The 24,079-nt window shown below is 45.0% G+C and overlaps 1 protein-coding gene across 1 annotated transcript in view; it reads right to left on the bottom strand.

Annotated features, from left to right (window-relative positions):
* Positions 1–325: 325 nt before the first annotated feature.
* The window catches only part of TSPYL5 (TSPY like 5), a 29,439-nt gene continuing 5,685 nt past the window's right edge, over positions 326–24,079 (bottom strand). Inside the window, exon 2 of the mRNA XM_061171963.1 lies at positions 326–404. The gene's annotated coding sequence lies outside the window, so the exon portion shown is untranslated. The remainder of the gene's footprint in view (positions 405–24,079) is intronic.

Raw genomic sequence — 24,079 nt, forward strand, 5'->3', positions numbered from 1 at the left:
TGGGCCCTGTGGTTACCTAAGATGACCACACCCCCCCAAAGGTGCTGTTCTTCCTGCTCTACTAAGGAGTAAGTCCCTATCTTATGGAGAGTTTATATTAAGTTCCCTAAACACTGGGCCACGAGGTTACTCGTATGGCTTTTCCCTGGGCCACTCTCCTCCCTGCCCGGAGACTGTGTCTCAAGAGGGACATGAGAACTTGACTCTGCCGTGCGTAAGAGGGAATTCCTGGCTCCCCAGGGCAGGCTTCACCTCCTTACCTGGCACCATGAGCAACCCCAGTATCTGGGAGTCTGACCACGTCCCAATGCGCTTACTCTCCAAAGGGTCTTAGAAGTCTCTCGCAGCATCTCAGAGTGACCCATGCTCACATTTTTAGAGCATTTTACGTTCTTCAAAAACTCCTTATGGAAAGATAAAAGATGTTTTGACTCAGGAAGATGCTCTGTCGTGAAGATGTTTTGACTCCTAAGAATACGACCATTTAAACCACAACTATATCATCGTGGATACGTTTTTGTACCGGAAGTATTTTCTGGAACAAACTCCACTCAGTCAATTTAATTCCTTGATCAATTGTTTTTAAATAGCCCAGTTAAATCCCTTCCAAGTCTTTCCACACAAAAGTTATTTTCACTGGGATTCTTTCCCACGCAAATTTTACAGTAAACCTTTGACCCATCAATAAGTGTGCTTTGTTTATATCAAATAGTATGATTGTAATTTCTGCCTTTGAATAGTTCCTTTATAGACATTATTTCTACAAAGTTCAATGTTCCCGAGTCAGGCTTCACAGATTAGAATTTTATATTGTACAGATTTTAAACATGATTGGCTTTCATTTCTGTTGATCCTCTCTTCCAGTGATATTCAGAATGAACTGTATAGAAAACTGAGACTGTGTCTCTTTCATGGCAAAGCCACAGGCTGTTGTGGGCTGGTGCCCCTACATCTCCCAGAGCAAACCTATCGTTTAGGGCTGGGTTGTGTACAATGAGTGGATAAAGCATAAGCACTGGAATGAGATCATCTGGGTTAAATTGGGCAAATTATTTAATCTCTCAGTTTTCCCATTTGTAAAATGGGGTCATTATTAGTAACTAAATCACAGGGTTCTTGTGAAAATTAAAGCATTAGCATTCAAAATGTTTCACATAGTACATGGCATATAGAAACCATCCCAAACTTGATAGCTCTTGTTATTACTCCAATCACCTTAAAAACTCTATTAGTTATCTATTACTATAGTAACAAGCAACCCCAAACTGAATGGCTTAAAAGAACACTAACTTATAGCTAAATAATATTCCATTGTATTTATATACCACAATTAATTTATCCATTCATCCGTTGACTGACATTTAGGTTGTTTTCACTTTCTGGCTATTGTGAATAGTGCTGCTATGAATATCCACAATGATTTGAGTACAAAAAAAGAATGAAGTACTGACAACTGCTAAAACATGGATGAATATGGAAAACATTATGCTACATGAAAAGAAGCCAGTCACAAAAGGTCTGTCTCCATAGAGACAGAAAGCAGATTGGTGGCTGCCAGGAGCTAGAGGGAAGGGGACAGGGGAGTGCCTACTTCAAGGGCACAGGGCTTGCTTCTGGGGTGATGAAAATGTTTGGGAACTAGAAGGAGGCGGTGGTTGAACAACACTGTGAATGTGATAAATGCTACTGGATTGTACACTTTAAAAAGATGTCCCATTGGCCAAAACAAGTCACATGGCCAAGCCCAGAGCCAATGTGGGAGAGAACCACACCGGGGTGAATACCAGGAGGCATGATTCACTGGGGGCCATCACTGTGACAGTCTTCTACAGGTATCCTTCTAATTATCTACCCCAACTCAGACTTGGGTCTGAAATGACTCTTAGATCCTGACTGATGCAGAATAGAAAGCTTTATGCTTTATGCTTTTAGAACAGGGAGATGCAAGCCTTAAATATATTCAGAGATCTCAGAATGGAATGAAACTCAGCTTCCTTCAGCATTCCTCTTTTCTGGACTTCCTCCACATTTTAATTTCACCGGTTTTGATCAGAAACCATCTTGCTCTGAACCTGGACTGCCATTCAGTGTGAAACATCTGAATGAAGGAGCAGCAGAGATTCAATAAAATGATCATCTTCACAGCGTCCAACTCTGCAGGCTCTGGATTTACCACTCCTGACATTCGCAGGGGGTTAATCCTATCAGGAAGGGCTGGTCAGCTGGGTGACTTACCCAGGCCTTTCTCCCAGGGCAGCTCTGCCAGGAAGGGCTCCCACGTCCAGGGCTGCCTGGCAGGGAGAGTGCCCTTAGTGCCCATAGAGGTGACTGATGTCAGTTTACGAAGGACATGCACACACATTATCTAACTTAAACCCTATGCGGTTGGTACTGTTACCATGCCCATTTTGCAGATGGAGAACGTGATGGAGCAGGAGACACAGGCCCAGACCCTGCTCCGGGGAAGGACTAGTTGCTTCCAGCTGCCAGCTCCTTCTGGGCATGACTAGCTGTGGAGAGCTGCTTCATCCGGGGGCAGGCCTTTACTTTCCGGGCAGCCCACACACAACTGACAGTGTGGGGACATAAAGGCCCCGGCATTCCAGCCCACGATAGGACCACTCTGACACGCTGTGTATGCTCCAGAGCTCCCCATGGGGGCTGCTGATCGACTCCTCCCCCTGCCCAATTCTACTCCTTCCACACACGTTGATCCATTATAAACATCCTGGAGGCCAAATTCCATCTCCGCGTCTGCTTCCAGAAATCCCACCCGCTACAAAGAACTCAAGGCTCTCAACACCCAACATCCAAAACCTGGAAGTCAGAACTGCTGGTGCCAAAGCCTGAGCTCCTTTCACCAAATCCCACTGCCTTGTAATCATTGCGCCTCTGGGCAAGAGGCAGGCCCATTTCACTGCAGAGAGTATGGGTGACCAGCTGTATAGGGAATGGTTTAGACACAGCAGGACGGTCACCCCAGAACACCTCCATATCCCACAGAAGCACGATGCTGCTCAGTAGTTCTGACCGCCATGAAAATAATGCGTCTGGAGAGCCTTCCTTGAGAGCAGGTTTTGAGGGGAGCAGGAGAAAGTAAACACGTGGGTAGCAGGGCCTACTATGGGGGTGGGAGGGAGGTGCCTGACCAGCATCACAATGTGTGGAGGTGGGGGGAAGAGTGCAGAAAGAGAAGGTGGAGGAGGGCACTCGAGACGAACCTCGAACGCTGGAAATGACCGGTTCCCTGCTTCCCTATAGGCCCCGGGAAGCCAAGCCGAGGGCAGAATGCAGGCTGCACTCAGAATGCCCCCTGGGATGCTCTGAGGGCTTGTGCAAACCGCCCCAGTGCCCCCCAGTGAGCATGCACCCTACCGCCCTGCGCGCAGCCCGTGACAGGCTGAGCGGGACTTGGAGCCAGGAAACCTGCTGCCTCAGATAAGAGAAGGTTCAAGTGTGAGAAACAGGGACCCAAAGTGGCGGTGGCTGAAACAACATGGAAGCTTATTTCTCTCACATGTAAAAATGCAGAGGAAACCAGTCCACAACTGGTATGGCGACTCCACATGCTCTTGGGGAGCCCAGGCCCCTTTGGGCTCACAACTTGGCCATTCCTGGGGTGCAGACCACATCCACATAACAGACGGGAGGACAGAGGGAGGGGTAAGGACAAAGGGAGAAAAGGGTGGGCACCGGCGGTCTTTAAGGAGGGGTCCTGGAAGCTGCCCCCAACATCCCCACCGATGCTGAATGAAACTGCATCACACCCTACAAATAGAGGCAGAAGGATTTGGAACTCTGAGCAATCTTGGAGGACAGGAGTGGAGAGATGTGAGGAGAAAGAACCAGAAAGAAGACGGGAAGCCGCTGGGTCCTTGTCCCCAGATCATCCGTAAAGTACTCCAGATGTGCAAAGTGCTTGCTGGGAGAGGGTTTTGTGGGAAGTGCTGAAGGACCTGAGTGTTGAATGTGGGCTGATAGAGAGGCAAGACAGAGGCTGTGGTGCCAACTGGAAGCTGGAGCAGAGAAGTCCACCAGAGCATAAGCCTCATTTCAGGAGAAGGATGGAATTTTCATAAACCACAGCCTATAGGTCTGAGTCCAAGGCATTGACTTCAAAATCACACAACATATTGTGGGGCACGAGAAGTCCTAAGCCTTTATCTACCGTACACATTATTATCACTGTAAAAACAAAACAAAACAAAAGATCAAGAAATTGGCCCTCAGAGAGGTCAAGCAACTAGCCCAAAGTCACACAGCCAGTAAGTCCCAGGGCTGAGATTCAAATCCACTCCTGTCTTGTTGCAAGGCCAGTGCTCACAATCACTACCTCTACTGTCCTTGTTCACCTCATCCCCGCACCACTCACACACACCACCCTGCCAAGCAAGGCTTTCCCTCAGGTCCAAGTCCAGCTGAGAGGCTGAGCTGCCAGCCTGCAGGAGACCATCGCTGAGGTATAAGGTATGGTGTCCAGAGGATAAGTCCCTCGGGTGCTGGCTGTGGCTTCACCTTTTACTTCAGCTTCCAGTGGGTCCCACGCCCTCCCTGCCCACAGCTGCGCTTCCTCCCCTGCAGGTAGACAGAAAGAAAATCCCCCCCAGATGAGGTAGGTGGAAAGCAACAGCGCTTTCTTTCAAAGGCAAAGGGAGCTCGTGGCAGATGCCCAGGACCAATCTGCAGGGAGAGCCCTTCAGCAGAGGAGCCAGAGCAGGGCTGGGTGGGAGGAGGGGCTCGCTCCCCGGAGGCAGGGAGGGCGGGAAGCTGAGGACCACACTCCCCAAGAGCGCCGCTCCCGGGGCTGCGTCCTGCCTTCAAATAAACAGCATCATAGCACTGCTCAGGTCCAGGGCCACGGAGCCAGGGGCTGCCAACATTTCCACTAGAAAGCCCTCATCTTTCAGGCTGAAAACGCGGCTTTCAGAGTTTATTCTGAATTGAGCCTTTTCCATGTAATCTTGGGACCCAATTTTTACTTTTCATTGGTTTGGATTCTCCAGGGATGGAAAGCCCCCTAAGCAGCTCCCCCAAGCCCCCAAATAACCGAAACTAAGCCCCTAGCTGTCTAAAATGGTTTTACTTTTCGTTTTAGACTTCTTTTTTCTTCTGTGCTATGGAAATTGAAATAAAGCTTCAGAGAATGAATAGTTCCTCTAGGCTGGGCTGGAGCCTGGAGAGCTTTGTAAGTGTGGGTGGGAGCAGAGGGGGCTGACCTCACAGTGGCCCTCACACAGGACGGGAACCAGGACACAAACCCTGCCCGGCCAAGGGCAGGTGAGGCCCCCGAGGTTGAAGGGGCCTACAGAGGGCGTCCTGTAATACTGCTAGGCCTCTCCAGTCCGTACGTGGCCACCACCACCCCAGCGTCAGGAGGAAGAGGAGACTTCTCTGTCCACTGCCTCAGTCCTGAGACCCAGGCCGCCCCCGCAGCATCACTTCATCACCCCGTCCTCCCACGCCTGTCCTCACACAGCTGCTCAAGTGCAGAGCACAGCTTGCCCACAGATGAAGTAAACAGAGGTGTTCCAAGGTCCGAGATAGCCATGCACAGTCTCCCAGGTCCCCCCACTCTGGGACAGGAGAGGGTCCCCCTTCCGGGTGGTCCCTGCTCCCTTCACTCTAAACCCTCTTCCTCAGAGCAAAGCTTCCCTCCTTCCCATTTCTGACTCTGGCTCAAGGCTGGGCATCTCCTCTGGGCACTGTTTTATCTCTGAAGAAGGAAATGTCTTCCCTGCTGAATTTATCTAGCCACTCACCCACCCCAACCTAATTAGCCACGCCCCTTCTGTGTCCTGCCTTCTCTTCTCTTATTCCCGCATTTTGTGCAACTCATCTAAAACTCTCTCAGTTCTCTCACCCACCTCCTCCCTCCTGCAGCCCAGCCTGGAGGGAAGTGCACAGAGCCCACTGCCACCAGGGAGAGTTCATCTTTCCCCAGCTGAGTTTCTTGTTATCAGTTTGTGTGGAACATTTCTTGTGAACAGTTTTTTTCACATTATTATAAACTCATTCTAATTCTGGCCTGCCCTACGGCTGAAGGTAAATTCTGCCATGTCTCTGGCCTCAGGGACTTCACCTGTGTGGCTAGTCTTCCGTCCATCCCTTCACTGGCCCTGATCAGTGTTGGAAGATGCTGACCTGCCTGTGTGTCCCTGAACCACCCACATTCCTGAGGGGTGACTTGTGACGCCTTATCCCTCATCGTGTAGAGGAGAAAAGAGGGAGCTACAGAAATGTAAGCCCCAGAGTGGGAGCCATGAGGAAGGATGAAGGGCAAGCCGCTGGCCGGGGAAAGGGGGAGCGAAAAACTCCTAAACCTCTGTGAAGTATATGGAAAGTCCCATGGCTCCCAAGAAGTCCCATAACCCCTTGCCAGATTCTCTGAGACCCCAGCCTGTATCAACTGGCTCCAAACTGCCGCAGGTGAGAAGCCCCGTGCCCCTGCCCTCTGAAGGAGCCCTCCCCACCTACCAGTAGTAGCTGCTGACCGCCCTCCCAGACTCACGTGGCTACAGTCAGCAGTCACGGTCTGGATTATCCGTAGCCAAGAGTCACACCAGAAAACACAGAGGAAAAGCACCAAAACCTGGAGAGAATAATAATAATGGAGAAGAGAAGGAGGTGGGGGGGGGGGCAGAGCTACAGCAGCAACAGCAAGGCTTGACGCCCTGAGAGCTCAAAGCAACACGGGTTGTACGCCACATTCAAGCTGCAACCAGATTTCCATAGTAGAAAGGCTGTCATGCTGTGAAGAAAGGTAGGGAGTTGTTGGCCCCTGGTCCTTACAAATAACAGCAGTGTTTTTGTTCCTGCCTTCCCACTTCCCTATTAACAAGGATGACCCAGGAATGGACTTCTGCTCAGGGGGCATCTATTGTTTTTCAGGCCCAGCATCAATCCCCACTTCCTCTGGTACAGACACCATCATTTATTTTCATTTGGAAAAAATTATCCCTTCCCTATTGTCAGTCTTGTAGCTTGGGTGGGGCTGACCCCATTCTGGGCTCCAGGGCTGGGCAGTGACCCAGTTCTTAGTAACCGGTTCGAGTGTATGTAATGACTTCATGAACCAAGAGAGTCAATCTCAGGGCTTTTTTTCGGGGGGACTGCAAGGGAAGAAATATTTTTTGTCTTCATTAGGGTTGCTGAAAGAGTAATATTTGTGGGTCTAGAACATCAAGCAGCCAGCTTGCCACCAGAAGAGAAGAACCTGCCTGAGAATGAAGTTAATAGAGCAAAGAAAAGCTGACATGGTTTGATCCCCTAGATCAAGCCCTATCTGAAGCCCAGACTGCCCCTGGACTTTCCAGTTCTACATACTAATAATTTTTTTTTATTCCATTAATTTGAGTCTGGTTTTTAATGACTTTCACCTAACTCAGAACTTTTGTCTCTATAGAGTAGAAAACTGGGGCTTAGAGATGCTAAATAACCTACTAAGGTGGCACACACTGACTAGTAACTATCAGAGTTTGGATATGAACCCAGATATGCCTGATTCCAAGCCTTAGCTGTCATACTCTACAGCCTCCCATTATATTCCTTCCCCCACTCTCTAGGTCCCTGACCTAACTCTGGTAAACATTTAGCAGTCAACCATTCTGGAACATTTGGCATCTCCACCAAGTACCCAGAGTAGTGGCTCCAGCCAGCCTTACTTAGACCACAGTCTATGCCCACTGCTCTTTGTTGGTTCCAACTGGCATTCTAGCTTTGGTTTGAAGGCCGTGGCTTTCAAACGCAGACCTGAAGCCAGCTCTAAGGTGAGCACATTCTGCAACCTGCATCTTACCCTTTGTCTTTAGCACAAGATCCACCACATTTTCTCCAATTGCTCATTGGCCCCAGTTGCTACTGGAGTGCTCAAGGGCACAGAACTACCATGACTGTTTGGCAGAACCGTTTCTTGTTAGATTGGCATGGGTCACCATTGCTCTAGCTCAGCTAGGGCTGAGGAACAGTTAAAATAGCCAACAGGGTGGGGTGAGGTAGCAAAGCACTTACTCCCCACTCTAATTAGAACAGTCCCTGAAAAGAGGGATGAGAAATGCCATGCTGGGCATGCCCCTCCCTGCTCTCTCCAACCCCCAACCAAGAAGAGGCTGGAAAAAATAAGGTTAGCATCTCTGGGGGCGGGGGGGTGGGGGGTGACATAACAAAAGCCCTAAAATAAAAAGGCGGGGAGGTCTCCCAGATGGTGATCTTACCAAAGTGACTGGGCTACAGGGAAGGTTCTCTGACTGGAGCTCTAGAGAAATAAGAGCCCATATTCTGGATCACCCTTTTGGGTTTCAAATGATAACAATTCCTAAACCAATTTATTATAGGTCAACACAATTATCAGCAAAGTATGTGTTTGTGTTTATCTGTTCAAAGGGTTACTCTAGGAACTGAGGCCAGATTGAGAAGACTACCTTTAATCAGAGGCCAAATTAAAGTTTTGGCTGCTGCTATGGCATTTTTTAAAGCATTATTCAAATGCCTCTAACGTAACTGTTGATATGAATGTTCATGCTTAATTTGAATACTGCTTAGATCCACAGGGAACCCCCAAAAAGAAAAAAAATCATAAAATATTAGGCTTACACAGTAAAGCTACCAGGGCTGATGCTTAAATTTAAGATTGGTTCAGATCTCCTGCTGAAGCACCAAATATTTTTCTCTGGGAAGGCAGCAATATTGTGTTTAACACCTAAAAATAATTTCCTTGGCCCAAATATCCTTAAATCATTGAAAAATTTATGCATTTTCTTTGGAAGGAAATAACAGAAACCCAGCAGAGGATATAAAAATAAATCCTGCCAATTGAAAATAGTTTTTAAAGTGCTTCCAGGAGGACCTTCAAGATGGCAGAGGAGTAAGCCGTGGAGATCGCCTTCCTCCCCACAAATACATCAGAAATACATCTACAGGTGGAACAACTCCTACAGAACACCTACTGAACGCTGGCAGAAGACCTCAGACCTCCCAAAAGGCAAGAAACTCCCCACGTACCTGGGTAGGGCAAAAGAAAAAAGAAAAAACAGAGACAAAAGAATAGGGATGGAACCTGTACATCTGGGAGGGAGCTGTGAAGGAGGAAAAGTTTCCACACACTAGGAAGCCCCTTCACTGGTGGAGTCGGGGGGTGGCCGGGGTGGGGGGAGCTTCGGAGCCACGGAGGAGAGCGCAGGAACAGGGGTGCGGAGGGCAAAGCGGAGAGATTCCCACACAGAGGATCACTGCCGACTAGCACTCACCTGCCTGAGAGGCTTGTCTGCTCACCTGCCAGGGCGGGCAAGGGCTGGGAGCTGAGGCTCGGGCTTCGGAGGTCAGATCCCAGGGAGAGGACTGGAGTTGGCTGCGTGGACACAGCCTGAAAGGGGGCTAGTGCCCCACAGCTAGCCGGGAGGGAGTCCAGGAAAAAGTCTGGACCTGCCAAAGAGGCAAGAGACCACTGTTTCGGGGTGCGTGAGGAGAGGGGATTCAGAGCACTGCCTAAGTGAGCTCCAGAGTCGGGCGCGAGCCGCGGCTATCAGCGCGGACACCAGAGACAGGCATGAGATGCTAAGGCTGCTGCTGCCGCCACCAAGAAGCCTGTGTGCAAACACAGGTCACTATCCACACCTCCCCTCCCGGGAGTCTGTGCAGCCCGCCACTGCCAGGGTCCCATGATCCAGGGACAACTTCCCAGAGAGAACACACGGCGTGCCTCAGGCTGTTGCAATATCATGCCGGCCTCTGCCACTGCAGGCTCGCCCCACATTCCGTACCCCTCCCTCTCCCTGGCCTGAGTGAGCCAGAGCCCCCTAATTAGCCGAACCTTTAACCCCATCCTGTCTGGGTGGGGAACAGACGTCAGAGGACGACCTACATGCAGAGATGGGGCCAGATCCAAAGCTGAATCCCGGGAGCTGTGCGAACAAAGAAGAGAAAGGGAAATCTCTCCCAGCAGCCTCAGGAGCAGTGGATTAAATCTCCACAATCAACTTGATGTACCTGCATCTGTGGAATACATGAAGAGACATGAATCATCCCAAAATTGAGGCGGTGGACTTTGGGAGCAACTGTAGCCTTCGGGTGTGCTGTATGCGACTGACTAGTTTCTGATTTTTATGTTTATCTTAGTATAGTTTTTAGCACTTGTTATCACTGGAGGTTTGTTTATTGGTTTGGTTGCTCTCTTCTTTTTTTTTTATTACTTTTTAAATTTTTTTATTTTAATATTTTTTATTTTAATAACATTTTATTTTATTTTACTTTATTTTTTCTCTCTTTCTTCTTTTTCTCCCTTTTTTTCTGAGCTGTGTGTCTGACAGTGCCTTGGTGCTCTGGCTGGATGTCAGGCCTGAGCCTCTGAGGTGGGAGAACTCTGAGCCTCCGAGTTCGGGACATTGGACCACCAGAGACCTCCCAGATCCACGTAATATTAATCAGCGAGAGCTCTCCCAGAGATCTCCGTCTCAACACTAAGACGCAGCTCCACTCAACGACCAGCAAGATCCAATGCTGGACACCCCTTGCCAAACAACTAGCAAGACAGGAACACAACCCCACCCATTAGCGGAGAGGCTGCCTAAAATCATAAGTTCACAGAGACCCCAAAACACACCACCGGACATGGTCCTGCCCACCAGAAAGAGAAGATCCAGCCTCATCCACCAGAACACAGGAACCAGACCCTCCACCAGGAAGCCTACACAAGCCACTGAACCAACCTTACCCACTGGGGGCACAGACCAAAAAAAATGAGAACTACGAACCTGCAACCTGCAAAAAGGAGACCCCAAACATAGTAAATTAAGCAAAATGAGAAGACAAAGAAATACACAGCAGATGAAGGAGCAAAGTAAAAACCCACCAGACCAAACAAATGAAGAGGAAACAGGCAGTCTACCTGAAAAAGAATTCAGAGTAATAATACTAAAGATGATCCAAAATCTTGGAAATAGAATGGAGAAAATACAAGAAATGTTTAACAAGGACCTAGAAGAACTAAAGAGCAAACAAACAATGATGAACAACACAATAAGTGAGATTAAAAATTCTCTGGAAGGAATCAATAGCAGAATAACTGAGGCAGAAGAACAGATAAGTGACTTGAAAGAAAAAATACTGGAAATAACTACTGCAGAGCAGACTAAAGACAAAAGAATGAAAATAATGGAGGACAGTCTCAGCGACCTCTCAGACAACATTAAATGCACCAACATTCGAATTATAGGGGTCCCAGAAGAAGAAGAGAAAAAGAAAGGGACTGAGAAAATATTTGAAGAGATTATAGTTGAAAACTTCCCTAATACGGTAAAGGAAATAGTCAATCAAGCCCTGGACGTGCAAAGAGTCCCATACAGGATAAATCCAAGGAGAAACACACCAAGACACATATTAATCAAACTATTAAAAATTAAATACACAGAAAAAATATTAAAAGCAGAAAGGGAAAAACAATAAATAACATACAAAGGAATCCCCATAAGGTTAACAGCTGATCTTTCAGCAGAAACACTGCAAGCCAAAAGGCAGTGGCAGGACATATTTAAAGTGATGAAAGGGAAAAACCTACAACCAAGATGACTCTACCCAGCAAGGATCTCATTCAGATTTGACGTAGAAATTAAAACCTTTAGAGACAAGCAAAAGCGAAGAGAATTCAACACCACCAAACCAGCTTTACAACAAATGCTAAAGGAACTTCTCTAGGCAGGAAACACAAGAGAAGGAAAAGACCTACAATAACAAACCCAAAATAATTAAGAAAAGGGTAATAGGAACATACATATCGATAATTACCTTAAATGTAAATGGATTATGCTCCAACCAAAAGACATAGACTGGCTGAATGGATACAAAAACAAGACCCGTATATATGCTGTCTACAAGAAACCCACTTCAGGGACACATACAGACTGAAAGTGAGGGGATGGAAAAAGATATTCCATGCAAATGGAAATCAAAAGAAAGCTGAAGTAGCAATTCTCATATCAGAAAAAATAGACCCTAAAATAAAGACTATTACAAGAGCCAAAGAAGGACATTACATAATGATCAAGGGATCAATCCAAGAGGAAGATATAACAATTGTAAATATTTATGCACCCAACATAGGAGCACCTCAGTACATAAGGCAAATGCTAACAACCATAAAAGGGGAAATTGACAGTAACCCAATCATAGTAGGGGATTTTAACACCCCACTTTCACCAATGGACAGATCATCCAAAAGAAAAATAAATAAGGAAACACAAGCTTTAAATGACGCATTAAACAAGATGGACTTAATTGATATTTATACAACATTCCACCCCAAAACAACAGAATACACTTTCTTCTGAAGTCCTCATGGAACATGCCCTAGGATAGATCATATCTTGGGTCACAAATCAAGCCTTGGTAAATTTAAGAAAATTGAAATCATACCAAGTATCTTTTCCGACCACAATGCTATGAGACTAGATATCAATTACAGGAAAAAAAAAACTGTAAAAAATACAAATGCATGGAGGCTAAACAATACACTGCTAAATAACCAAGAGATCACTGAAGAAATCAAAGAGGAAATCAAAAAATACCTAGAAACAAAGGACAATGAAAACATGATGACCCAAAACCTATGGGATGTAGCAAAAGCAGTTCTAAGACGGAAGTTTATAGCAATACAATCCTACCTTAAGAAACAAGAAACATTTCAAATAAAAAACCTAACCTTACACCTGAAGCAATTAGAGAAAGAAGAACAAAAAAACCCCAAAGTTAGCAGAAGGCAAGAAATCATAAAGACCAGATCAGAAATAAATGAAAAATAAATGAAGGAAACAATAGCAAAGATCAATAAAACTAAAAGGTGGTTCTTTCAGAAGATAAACAAAATTGATAAACCATTAGCCAGACTCATCAAGAAAAAAGGGAAAAGACGCAAATCAACAGAATTAGAAATGAAAAAGGAGAAGTAACAACGGACACTGCAGAAATACAAAGAATCATGAGAGATTACTACAAGCAACTATAAGCCAATAAAATGGACAACCTGGAAGAAATGGACAAATTCTCAGAAAAGCACAACCTTCCGAGACTGAACCAGGAAGAATTAGAAAATATAAACAGACCTATCACAAGTAATGAAATTGAAACCGTAAATAAAAATCTTCGAACAAACAAAAGTCCAGGACAAGATGACTTCACAGGTGAATTCTATCAAACGGTATTTGTTTGGAGATATTTGACAGATATTAAATTCTATCTATCTCTATTTAGAGAAGAGCTAACACCTATCCTTCTCAAACTCTTCCAAAGAATTGCAGAGGAGAAACACTCCCAAATTCATTCTACGAAGCCACCATAACCCTGATACCAAAACCAGAAAAAGATATCACAAAAAAAGAAAATTATAGACCAATATCACTGATGAACATAGATGCAAAAATCCTCAACAAAATACTAGCAAACAGAATCCAATAGCACATTAAAAGTATCATACACCATGATCAAGTGGGGTTTATACCAGGAATGCAAGGATTCTTCAATATATGCAAATCAATCAATGTGATACATCATAATAACAAATTGAAGGATAAAAACCATATGATCATCTCAGTAGATGCAGAAAGAGCTTTCTACAAATTTCAACACCCATTTACGAAAAAACCTTCTAGAAAGTAGGCATAGAGGGAACTTACCTCAACATAATAAAGGCCATATATGACAAACCCACAGCCAACATCGTTCTCAATGGTGAAAAACTGAAACCATTTCCTCTAAGATCAGGAACAAGACAAGGTTGTCCACTCTCACCACTATTATTCAACATAGTTTTGGAAGTTTTAGCCCCAGCAATCAGAGAAGAAAAATAAATAAAAGGAATCCAAATCAGAAAAGAAGTAAAGCTGCCACTGTTTGCAGATGACATGATACTATACATAGAGAATCCTAAAGATGCTACCAGAAAACTACTAGAGCTAATCCATGAATTTGGTAAAGTAGCATGATACAAAATTAATGCACAGAAATCTCTTGCATTCCTATACACTAATGATGAAAAATCTGAAAGAGAAATTAAGGAAACACTCCCATTTACCACTGCAACAAAAACAACAAAATACCTAGGGATAAACCTACCTAAGGAGACAAAAGACCTGTATGCCGAAAACTATAAGACACTGATGAAAGAAATTAAAGATGATATAAACAGATGGAGAGATATACCATGTTCTTGGATTGGAAGAATCAACATTGTGGAAATGACTATACTACCCAAAGCAATCTACAGATTCAATGCAATCCCTATCAAACTACCAATGGCATTTTTCACAGAACTAGAACAAAAAATTTCACAATTTGTATGGAAACACAAAAGGCCCCGAATAGCCAAAGCAATCTTGAGAAAGAAAAACAGAGCTGGAGGAATCAGGCTCCCTGACTTCAGACTATACTACAAAGCTACAGTAATCAAGACGGTATGGTACTGACACAAAAGCAGAAATATAGATCAATGGAACAGGATAGAAAGCCCAGAGATAAACCCACGCACATATGGTCACCTTATCTTTGATAAAGGAGGTAAGAATATACAATGGAGACAAGTCATCCTCTTCAATAAGTGGTGCTGGGAAAACTGGACAGCTACATGTAAAAGAATGAAATTAGAACACTCTGTAACACCATACACAGAAATAAACTCAAAATGGATTAAAGACCTAAATGTAAGACTGGACACTATAAAACTCTTAGAGGAAAACATAGGCAGAACACTCTATGACATAAATCACAGCAAGATCCGTTTTGACCCACCACCTAGAGAAATGGAAATAAAAACAAAAATAAACAAATGGGACCTAATGAAACTTAAAAGCTTTTGCACAGCAAAGGAAACCATAAACAAGATGAAAAAACAACTCCCAGATGGGAGAAAATATTTGCAAATGAAGCAACTGACAAAGGATTAATCTCCAAAATTTACAAGCAGCTCATACAGCTCAATATCAGAAAAACAAACAACCCAATCCAAAAATGGGCAGAAGATCTAAATAGACATTTCTCCAAAGAAGATATACAGATTGCCAACAAACACATGAAAGGATGCTCAACATCACTAATCATTAGAGAACTGCAAATCAAAACTACAATGAGGTATCAACTCACACCGGTCAGAATGGCCATCATCAAAAAATCTACAAACAATAAATACTGGAGAGGGTGTGGAGAATAGGGAACCCTCTTGCACTGTTGGTGGGAATGTAAATTGATACAGCCACTATGGAGAACAGTATGGAGGTTCCTTAAAAAACTAAAAATAGAATTACCATACAACCCAGCAATCCCACTACTGGGCATATACCCTGAGAAAACCATAATTCAAAAAGAGTCATGTACCACAATGTTCATTTCAGCTCCATTTACAATAGCCAGGACATGGAAGCAACCTAAGTGTCCATTGACAGATGAATGGATAAAGAAGATGTGGCACATATATACAATGGAATATTACTCAGCCATAAAAAGAAACGAAATTGAGTTATTTGTAGTGAGGTGGATGGACCTGGAGTCTGTCATACAGAGTGAAGTAAGTCAGAAAGCAAAAAACAAATACCGTATGCTAACACATATATATGGAATCTAAAAAAAAAAAACATGGTTCTGAAGAACCTAAGGGTAGGACAGGAATAAAGACGCAGATGTAGAGAATGGACTTGAGGACACGGGGAGGGGAAAGGGTAAGCTGGGACTAAGTGATAGTGTGGCAGTGACATATATACACTACCAAATGTAAAAGAGATAGTTAGTGGGAAGCAGCCGCATAGCACAGGGAGACCAGCTCAGTGCTTTGTGACCACCTAGAGGGGTGGGATAGGGAGGGTGGGTGGAGACGCAAGAAGGAGGGGATATGGGGATATATGTATACGTATAGCTGATTCACTTTATTATACAGCAGAAACTAACACAACATTGTAAAGCAATTATACTCCAATAAAGCTGTTGAAAATAAAATAAAATTAAAATAAAGTGCTTCCATCCAGTAATGAGTAAGACAAAGAAATCACAAAATACTTTCAAGAACAATATGCTGAATTGCGCTCTGACCCAGAGACCATTTGATCCTATGTTGGCTTTTGCTAAATATTTGTTTCATGCTTTTATTTAACTGTTCACTGATACTTAACTCCTCCCTTGTTTAAATTATAAAGCATGTTGCAGGTCTAAATCCTACAGTTCTTTGAACACACCAGGGTGCCTAGCTCATGCCTGAGATCAGAGAGGGTACTAAACAAGCATGCTGTCCAAATCTATGAATAAATAGTGAATGTCCTCAGTCCTCCCAGTTATTCCATTCTGGCTATGCCAATCACAGAGCCTGATGAGCCCTTGCCTTTAGTATCACGTGGCAAGTGCACACCCAACAGCCATACTCCCTTCTTCCCTGCAGGCTGTGTGCCTAGCCCCTGGGAACTAATCCTGCTTGGTCTAAGAGGGGATATATATGTATATGAGACTTATGTCGGGCCAATGAGATGAATGAGGTGTTAAGGGAAAGTGCACTAGAGATTTTAGGATAGATTTTCCTCCCCTGTAAAAGAGACGGTTCTACAGGGGAAGCCCCTGTTTGCCCCCTTGGTTACTTTTCTATTTTAGACACTGTCTTTGAGAATATGATGTTTGGAACTGATGCAGCCATCTTGGGACCATGAGACAAGTTTGAAGACAAAAAGTCCTTGCTGAGTCTATGCCAAGGATGTTAGGAGGATGGAAAGAGTCTGGGGACTTGATAAAATAACTGAGCAGCTAAGCCTAGTGTGGGATCACTTGCCTCCACATTCCTTATTATAAAAACAGAAACTGCCCTTACTCTTGGACCTCTTTGGTCAGAGTTGCTGTTACTTGCACCTGAAAGCATTCTATCTGATTCATATGACTCTCATGAAAATTAGAAGTAATTATGTCTCCTCTCTTCTTCCAGGAAGGGCCGTATGATATAATGGAGAGAACTTCTGTTTTGGAGCCAAAGACCATTTTGGCTTTGTCAGAATTCCAGTTTGAGAATTCCAATTTGTCAGAATTCCAATTTGTCAGTCAGAATTCCAGCTGAGTAACCCTGAGCAAGTTTTTTAACTTTCAGAGTTTCAGTTGCATCATTAACTGTAAAATGCAGATAGTAATGCAGATTTCATAAGCTTACTATTATAGAAAGTAAAAAGTAATCTGCACGTAAGTTATTCAGTCTGGCACGCAGTAGGTGCTCAATAAATGCTAACTGCCTTGCTTCCTTTCCCTCCATGTGATCCCTGTGTGGAGTAGAAGATTCAGTGAATTTTTTGTACATAGGGAAGCACACCCCTATGGAAATGTCAAGAAGGAATGATTTCTCACTGTCTTTCTCATTTGAACACAAGAGCAGGGATAGGGACGGCTGTCTGTGTGGGAGAGAGGCTGCAGCTCAAAGAACAGCTTATGACGAGCAGGCTGATCTATGCTGCCTGCACACAAAATCCCCAAATTTCGTAGCTGCAACACCCTTTTGTTGAGTCTGGTACCTTCTGCGACTCAGCTTCCCTGTAAAACATCTGCTCAAGGCCTCAATAGAGGCCCCCTCTTCTGAGCTGCTTCAGGCCAGGAGAGACTGTTCCCTAAACTGCCCACAGCTGGGAGCCTCTGAAGTGTGGACTCCACTGCTCGGTTGGCAGTGATCCTGAGTAAGCGTGCGTGCCTGGCAGCCTCGGGGTGCCATGGGCCTGCAGACAAGCAGCAGGCAGTCTGTAGGCCGTGTTCCAAAGCTGACTTTGGACACACACCTGGACACACCCAGGACACATGCCCTCCCTGGACACACACCCAGATATGGCCCCCCACACATGTACACACAAACACACACACACTTCCCAACCCTGGTGAGTAGGCACAGTGACAGCCACCCTCTGCAGGGCTGGAAGCCTATCTGGAACCACACACCCTCTTCCCTCCCTCCTGAAGTCAGGAGACAATGTTAGTCTCACTCACCAACTCACCTGCAAACCCCAGCCTGAGAGGCAGGGCAGAATGGTGGTTAAGGGGCTCTACCCCCAGCTCCAGGAATTACAACTTACATGACGTTGAACCAGTTATCCAAACTTTCTTGGGCTCTTTTATCTCATCTGGAAAATGCAGATAATAATAGAATTGTTGTGATGATGTGTTTAAATGTTCTAGCGTTGTGTTTGGCGTGTGGCATGTGCTCAGCAAAATAGACTAAGTCCCAAAGCATACTTAGGAAGAGACAGCTCCTTCCACCAGAGGACCACTCCAAGGTACAGCCCATCCAACCTGCCACCTTAACAGGCCAGAGCTCACGAGACTAACACGTCCACCAGCCCAAACTACTTGTCAAACACCTCCTACGTGTACGCACTTGGGATTCAACAGTGAACAAAGATCCTTGAAAGCTTACAGTCCAAAGGAAGAAACAAACTCAAAGACAAACTCATAGCTTTGAATTGTGATAAGTACCATGAGAGAAACGAAGGAACACAGTGAGCCGTGGGGGTGGGAGTACCATTTCATCAGGAAGTCAGATAAGACCTCCTGCTGAGAGAATGACACGTGGCCATGGAGGAGCTCAGTGTCCCTCCAATGCTGGTTGGATGAGTAAACGCCCCCTACCCCAGAGGTGGCTCTGATAGTAAGATGCGTTCTCAGGGCAGAAGATGAAGAGCTCTCATGATGACACGCTCAGGCCCTACAACCTCACTTCCTGAGGGACAGTCAGCCCGGTCTCGCTCCGCTCTCCCCCTAAGTGTTCTGAATGTTCTCATAAGGTATCTGGTGCCATAGCACTAGGCGATGCAGCAGTGGGCTTTGATGATCATATGTGTCCTAGAATCTTAGAATTCAGGCTACTTAACACTGAAGCTCAAGGCACCCCTCCCCTAGATCCGCCCCTTGGATTCCATTCTGCAGGTCACTCTCTTGTCCAGCTTCTTTTCAGTGACATCATTCTTTTCGAGACTGACTTTGTTCTAACCCAATTTTTTGAAGTCATTTGAATTCAAGGGACCTCTTAGGAGATCTCAGACTATTATACACATTCATGTATAAAGAGAGAGAAAGATCCCAGGAAAGTCATTACCAGAATAACATCAGCTTGGCTTTTGTTTTCTATTATAGACCTGTGTGCTGTGGAATATTACTAAAGCAGAGCATACCTAGTACATTTCCAACATTCTTCACTTGCTTTCCAGCTCACTTCCATTTTCCTACTTTATTTCCAGTATGCTGTGAGGGTAATTTAGTGCACTTTTTGCCTGAGGCTTTGTGCAGGTAATAGCTTCCTTCCCCCACTATCCTTTAATCCATTTGTATTAGCTTCATGCTTCTCCTTCACTTGAAATTATTCCCAGTCTCTGCTCCTGGGCACTTCCAACCTCTCTGTAATTTGTCACCAATGCCTTCATGAATCATTAAGGACCATTCATTTGCTCACTTGTTCAGTACTTCATGAGCACCTACTATGTGTAAGCCCTTGACCTATGGGAATGCAAAAATGATTAAGACACACTGTTAATTACTATTCTGTGGTCTCAAGGATCTCATAGTCTCTGGTGGGAGCAGACAGGTAAACAGACAAGAACAAGTCACTCCATTAGGTACTATGAATCAAAGTATGATCAAAATATTGTGGAAATAGGGGCTTCCCTGGTGGCGCAGTGGTTGAGAATCTGCCTGTCAATGCAGGGGACACGGGTTCAAGCCCTGGTCTGGGAAGATCCCACATGCCACGGAGCAACTGGGCCCGTGAGCCACAATTACTAAGCCTGCGCATCTGGAGCCTGTGCTCCGCAACAAGAGAGGCCGCGATAGTGAAGAGGCCCGTGCACCGCGATGAAGAGTGGCCCCCGCTCGCCGCAACTAGAGAAAGCCCTCACACAGAAACGAAGACCCAACACAGCCATAAATAAATAAATAAATTAATAATTCCCATTAAAAAGAAATATATATTGTGGAAATAAAGAGAAGGGAGGGACTAATTCAGCCTTGAAAGATTAAAAACTACAGCCCAGACAAAAATATCTGAGCCGTATCTAAGCACCAGAGAGGGTCCACGAGGGTGTTCCCCCTAGCAAATGGTGTGTGCAAATGTGCAGGGTGTGAAGCAGCACCATGGTGTCCAGAGAACCCACAGTGGTTCACGCTGGCTGGTGCACAGCACACGGGGCAATGGGAGAAAATCAGGGACAATGATGAGAGGGGTGTGCTGAAAGTGAGTTTGGAGCAAAATGCGGGTCAATTATGTAGCCAAGTGAAAGATGACTGTAATTGACTGTAAGACATTAAATAAATAAAATTCCACAAGTCCACAGTGACAGTAAAGAGAAAATAAAGACAAACATGTCCTTATTTGAAAGCATTAGAGGTGATTATTATATGCCAACTTCTGATTCTGAAAACTGATAACTAAAGGGAACAAGTTAAGCATTTATACTGCCTTTTCAGAAGGAAGTAGAGTTCATTGCCAGATGATGAGGGTAAGGTCTTCCTTATAGAATACCAGCTAAGATATGTAAAGGAAATGCCAAATTTAGAAAATCACTATTTTGTAACCCACAGAGGAATATCTGATTTGGGCAAACATCATCAATGGCTGCTAAAACCTTGGGATGAAAATTTAAGAGAACAGGATATTTTCACAGTGACCAAGTACCATCTCAGAGATTACCTGCTGATTGGAAGGGGAAAACCTATCTTTACAAAGGAAAGATCTAGTGATCACCATCTTAACTAAGAGATCAAACTAACAGCATGATAGCGGGACAACCTGTCATGTACCTTCTGAAGTGACGCCTTATTAAGTACACACCTCATTTACGCAGTATTCTTGCCAAAGGTGTTTAATCCAAATCCTCAGTTTTCAAGAAGTACAGGAGACAGAGAAAACAGTTAAATTACACCAAGAAGAAGCAATCAGACAAATCCAGAATGTGGAACAGCCTATAAGACAACTGGCCTAACTTGTTTAGAAGCTCAATGTCATGGGAGAAAAAAACTGAGTGGATTATTCTTGTTTTAAAAAGAATGAAAAACAGCAAAATGCAATGCCTGAACATTATTAGATCTTGCTTTTAAAACTAATACTATAAGATAATCTTGGGAGCAATGGAAAATTCTAAATACAGACTGGATACTAGATGTTATTCGGGAACGGTAACTTTCTGCAGTCTGATCATGGTTTTGTGATTGTGTAGGAGAGTATTCTTATTTTTTTTGAGATACATGCTCAAAAGGGGTGAAACATCAAATTATTTTCAAGTGGTTCAGCAAAATATAAACATACAGACACATGAATAAACAAATATGACAAAAAGTTAAAAATTACTGAACTTAAATGGTAGGTATATAGGTGATCACTGTACTTTTCTATCAACTTTTATGTGAATTTTCATAATAAACAAGTTCGAAAGAAAAAAACGTAGGGTCAGATAACGCAGGGCCAGTCATGAGCTTCTTAGGATTTTGGACCTTACTCCTGAAGGCTTTGAACAGGTGATTGACAGGATCAAATTTACACCTTAGAAAGATTATTGGCTTAATGCATTCACTCAACTAGCATTTACTGACGACCTACCCCAAGCGTTGCGTGAACCCTGAGCTAGGTGCTGTGGGAGATAGGAGCACCAAAAAGGCATTGCTGGCCAGAAAAGCATTTACCATAAACAGAGGTGAGACACAAAACACAGAGCACGGGTAGAGCTTCCTTGTCAGAGGAGGTGACGGGGAGAGCCGGGGAAAGCCCAGATGCACACGCCTCCAGGTATTGAGTGCTGTTCCAGGTCACCAACACAGCCACACCACCCCAAAAAGGATGAACCTACAAGTGACTAAGATCTCCCAGCAATTCTAGACTTCTGATCTCTTATTCCTTGATGGCAGAACCCCACTCCCATGAGAGATGCTGAAAAGTGCTAGATTTCCTTGAAGCAGACTGTGCGAGTGTGACCCATTTCTGGCCCAAGGGACCTGACTCAGGTCCCCTGAAATCCACCAGGGACTTCCAGCAGAGATTTTCTTCCCTGATAAAGACAGAGAGGACCCCCTTCCCCTCCTTTCTGCCTCTAAGTGCAGCTGGATGAGGATGTGGTGCTTGGAGCTAGGGAACCATGAGGGGAAACCCAAGAGAAGAGAAGCAGAGAGAGGGACCCAGAGCCCTAATATTCCTGTGCTACTGAAGCAGGCCTGCAACTTCCTATCACCCGACTTCTTGTTATGGGAGAACTTCTTGTTATCTTTTCTTCAAATCACTCATATTTAAGTATTGATACTTACAGCCCCAAACCTCCTCACTCAGCCTCCATCTGCAGCCATGTGTGTCTAGAACCAATCCTGACCCTGGGACAGAGCAGTTAAAGGAAGCCTCGGCCACAGTCTAGGTCACCCAGGCCATCAAGTCACTGCCCCTAGTTGAGCTCCAACAGCAGCTGCAGTAGGGGATGGTCAGGAAGGTTCACATTCACATGTCACCTCTGACTGATTGGCAGTGACTAATGTGCTATGCGGAGGGTTCTGATGCACCGTGTGAAGGGTGAAATACAGGTTCTGTGCAAAGAAGTGCCTAGATTCCTGTGCCAGATACCTGCCCTGGCCTCATGTTTATCATCGCATGTATGGAAGGAGTTTGGAAGCAGAAGACCTGAGTTTGAGCCCTGGCTCTATTGCTTACTGGCTTTGTGATTTTGGTCAAGTCACTTAACCTCCTCGAGCCATCTTATGGGATAATTGTTATCACTGAGATAATGAAAGTGAATGTGCTTTGTAAACCATGAAGGGTCATGTGTGGGAGTTATTTTGTCTTATATTTGTCAAACCTCAACTGAGGACCAGGTTGATAGGAGGCAGGGAGAGGAAGGAATTCAAGGTTCCAGCCTTGGACACCTCACCAGAGGGTGCTGATCCGGGGTAAAGAAGCAGGACTAACACTAGGTCAGAGTTTCAGGTGAACGTGAATCAGCAGAAGTGAGTTGTGACCCTAAATGGTGAAATATAGTTGGAGAAGATGCCAAAAGCATAAGTGAAGATGCTAAGGACAAAGAGATAGAAACCACAGACTGGAGATGGGATCTCTGCTTTTTTTTTACTGCTTCGGCACCAGAGGGATATGTCCCCACCCAGCGGTTAACAGTGGCTCCCCAAGGCTGAGGACCTCAAGGGGTAAGAGGGTAGAAGGAGTTTCCAAAATCTTCAGAGGGGCAAAGGGGGGTGAAGTCCCCTCCCTAGGTGAAGCCACCCCAGGGCAGTGTGCCTCCTTCCCTTGTAGCAAATCAGTGCAGTAAGACCAGAAGGGGAAGCCCAAAGTGTAAGGAGAGACAGTCAGAAGTAGACAGACTTTCGGTAAGCTACAGGTAGCAAGACCATTTATTTTTCTCTCCCCCCTCCCCTATGGCATAGCACAAACTCACTACATTCCAAAAAAGCCCAGCAAGTAACAAGTTAAGAAATCAGAAGGCCTTTTGCAATAAAACTAGGTGAGAAAGGGGTAAGGGACTCTTAACAAGAATTACTCCAAGAAGCCCTTACTCTCCAGGTTATTAAAAGTCTAAACTGCCTTGTGAAGTCTGACCTAGAGGCCAGAGGATGATCCCCCATATGGATCTAAAACACTCGCCAGCCCCATGCAGGAAAAGGGAAAAAAAAAAAAGATTGACTGACAATTCCAAGCAAAAGCTGAGAGGAAGCTGAAACCCAGAAGGGGGGCAGAGTTCAAAGCTGTATTTGTCCATCACTGTATCTCTAATGTCTACAACAGAGATGATGAATGAATGGGCCCCTGGGGCGGTGAGCAGCCCCAGATCGGATGGGCTCTGCAAGGTAGTGAAGGGAGGGGTGTCAAAGGGGCCTGGGAAGTGGAGGCTCCACACCTGTGAAGAAGCAAGTGTGTGAGAGGAACTGAGCAGAGCCCCTCCAGTTTGTAGCCCCAGAGGACTCTGCACGGGTCTCAAGAAGACGCTCAGGCCTGAAGGACAGGCTGCCCTCCATACCCTTTTGCACTCCACCTATGACTAATAGCGAGGCTCTGGGTGTTTAATGTTTTAGTTGAAAACATTCAAAATTGGAAGATTCTACATATTCTGATTCCCCCCAT

This window comes from Eubalaena glacialis, chromosome 17 (genome assembly GCF_028564815.1).
Source record: "Eubalaena glacialis isolate mEubGla1 chromosome 17, mEubGla1.1.hap2.+ XY, whole genome shotgun sequence".
Taxonomy (NCBI): Eukaryota; Metazoa; Chordata; class Mammalia; order Artiodactyla; family Balaenidae; genus Eubalaena; species Eubalaena glacialis.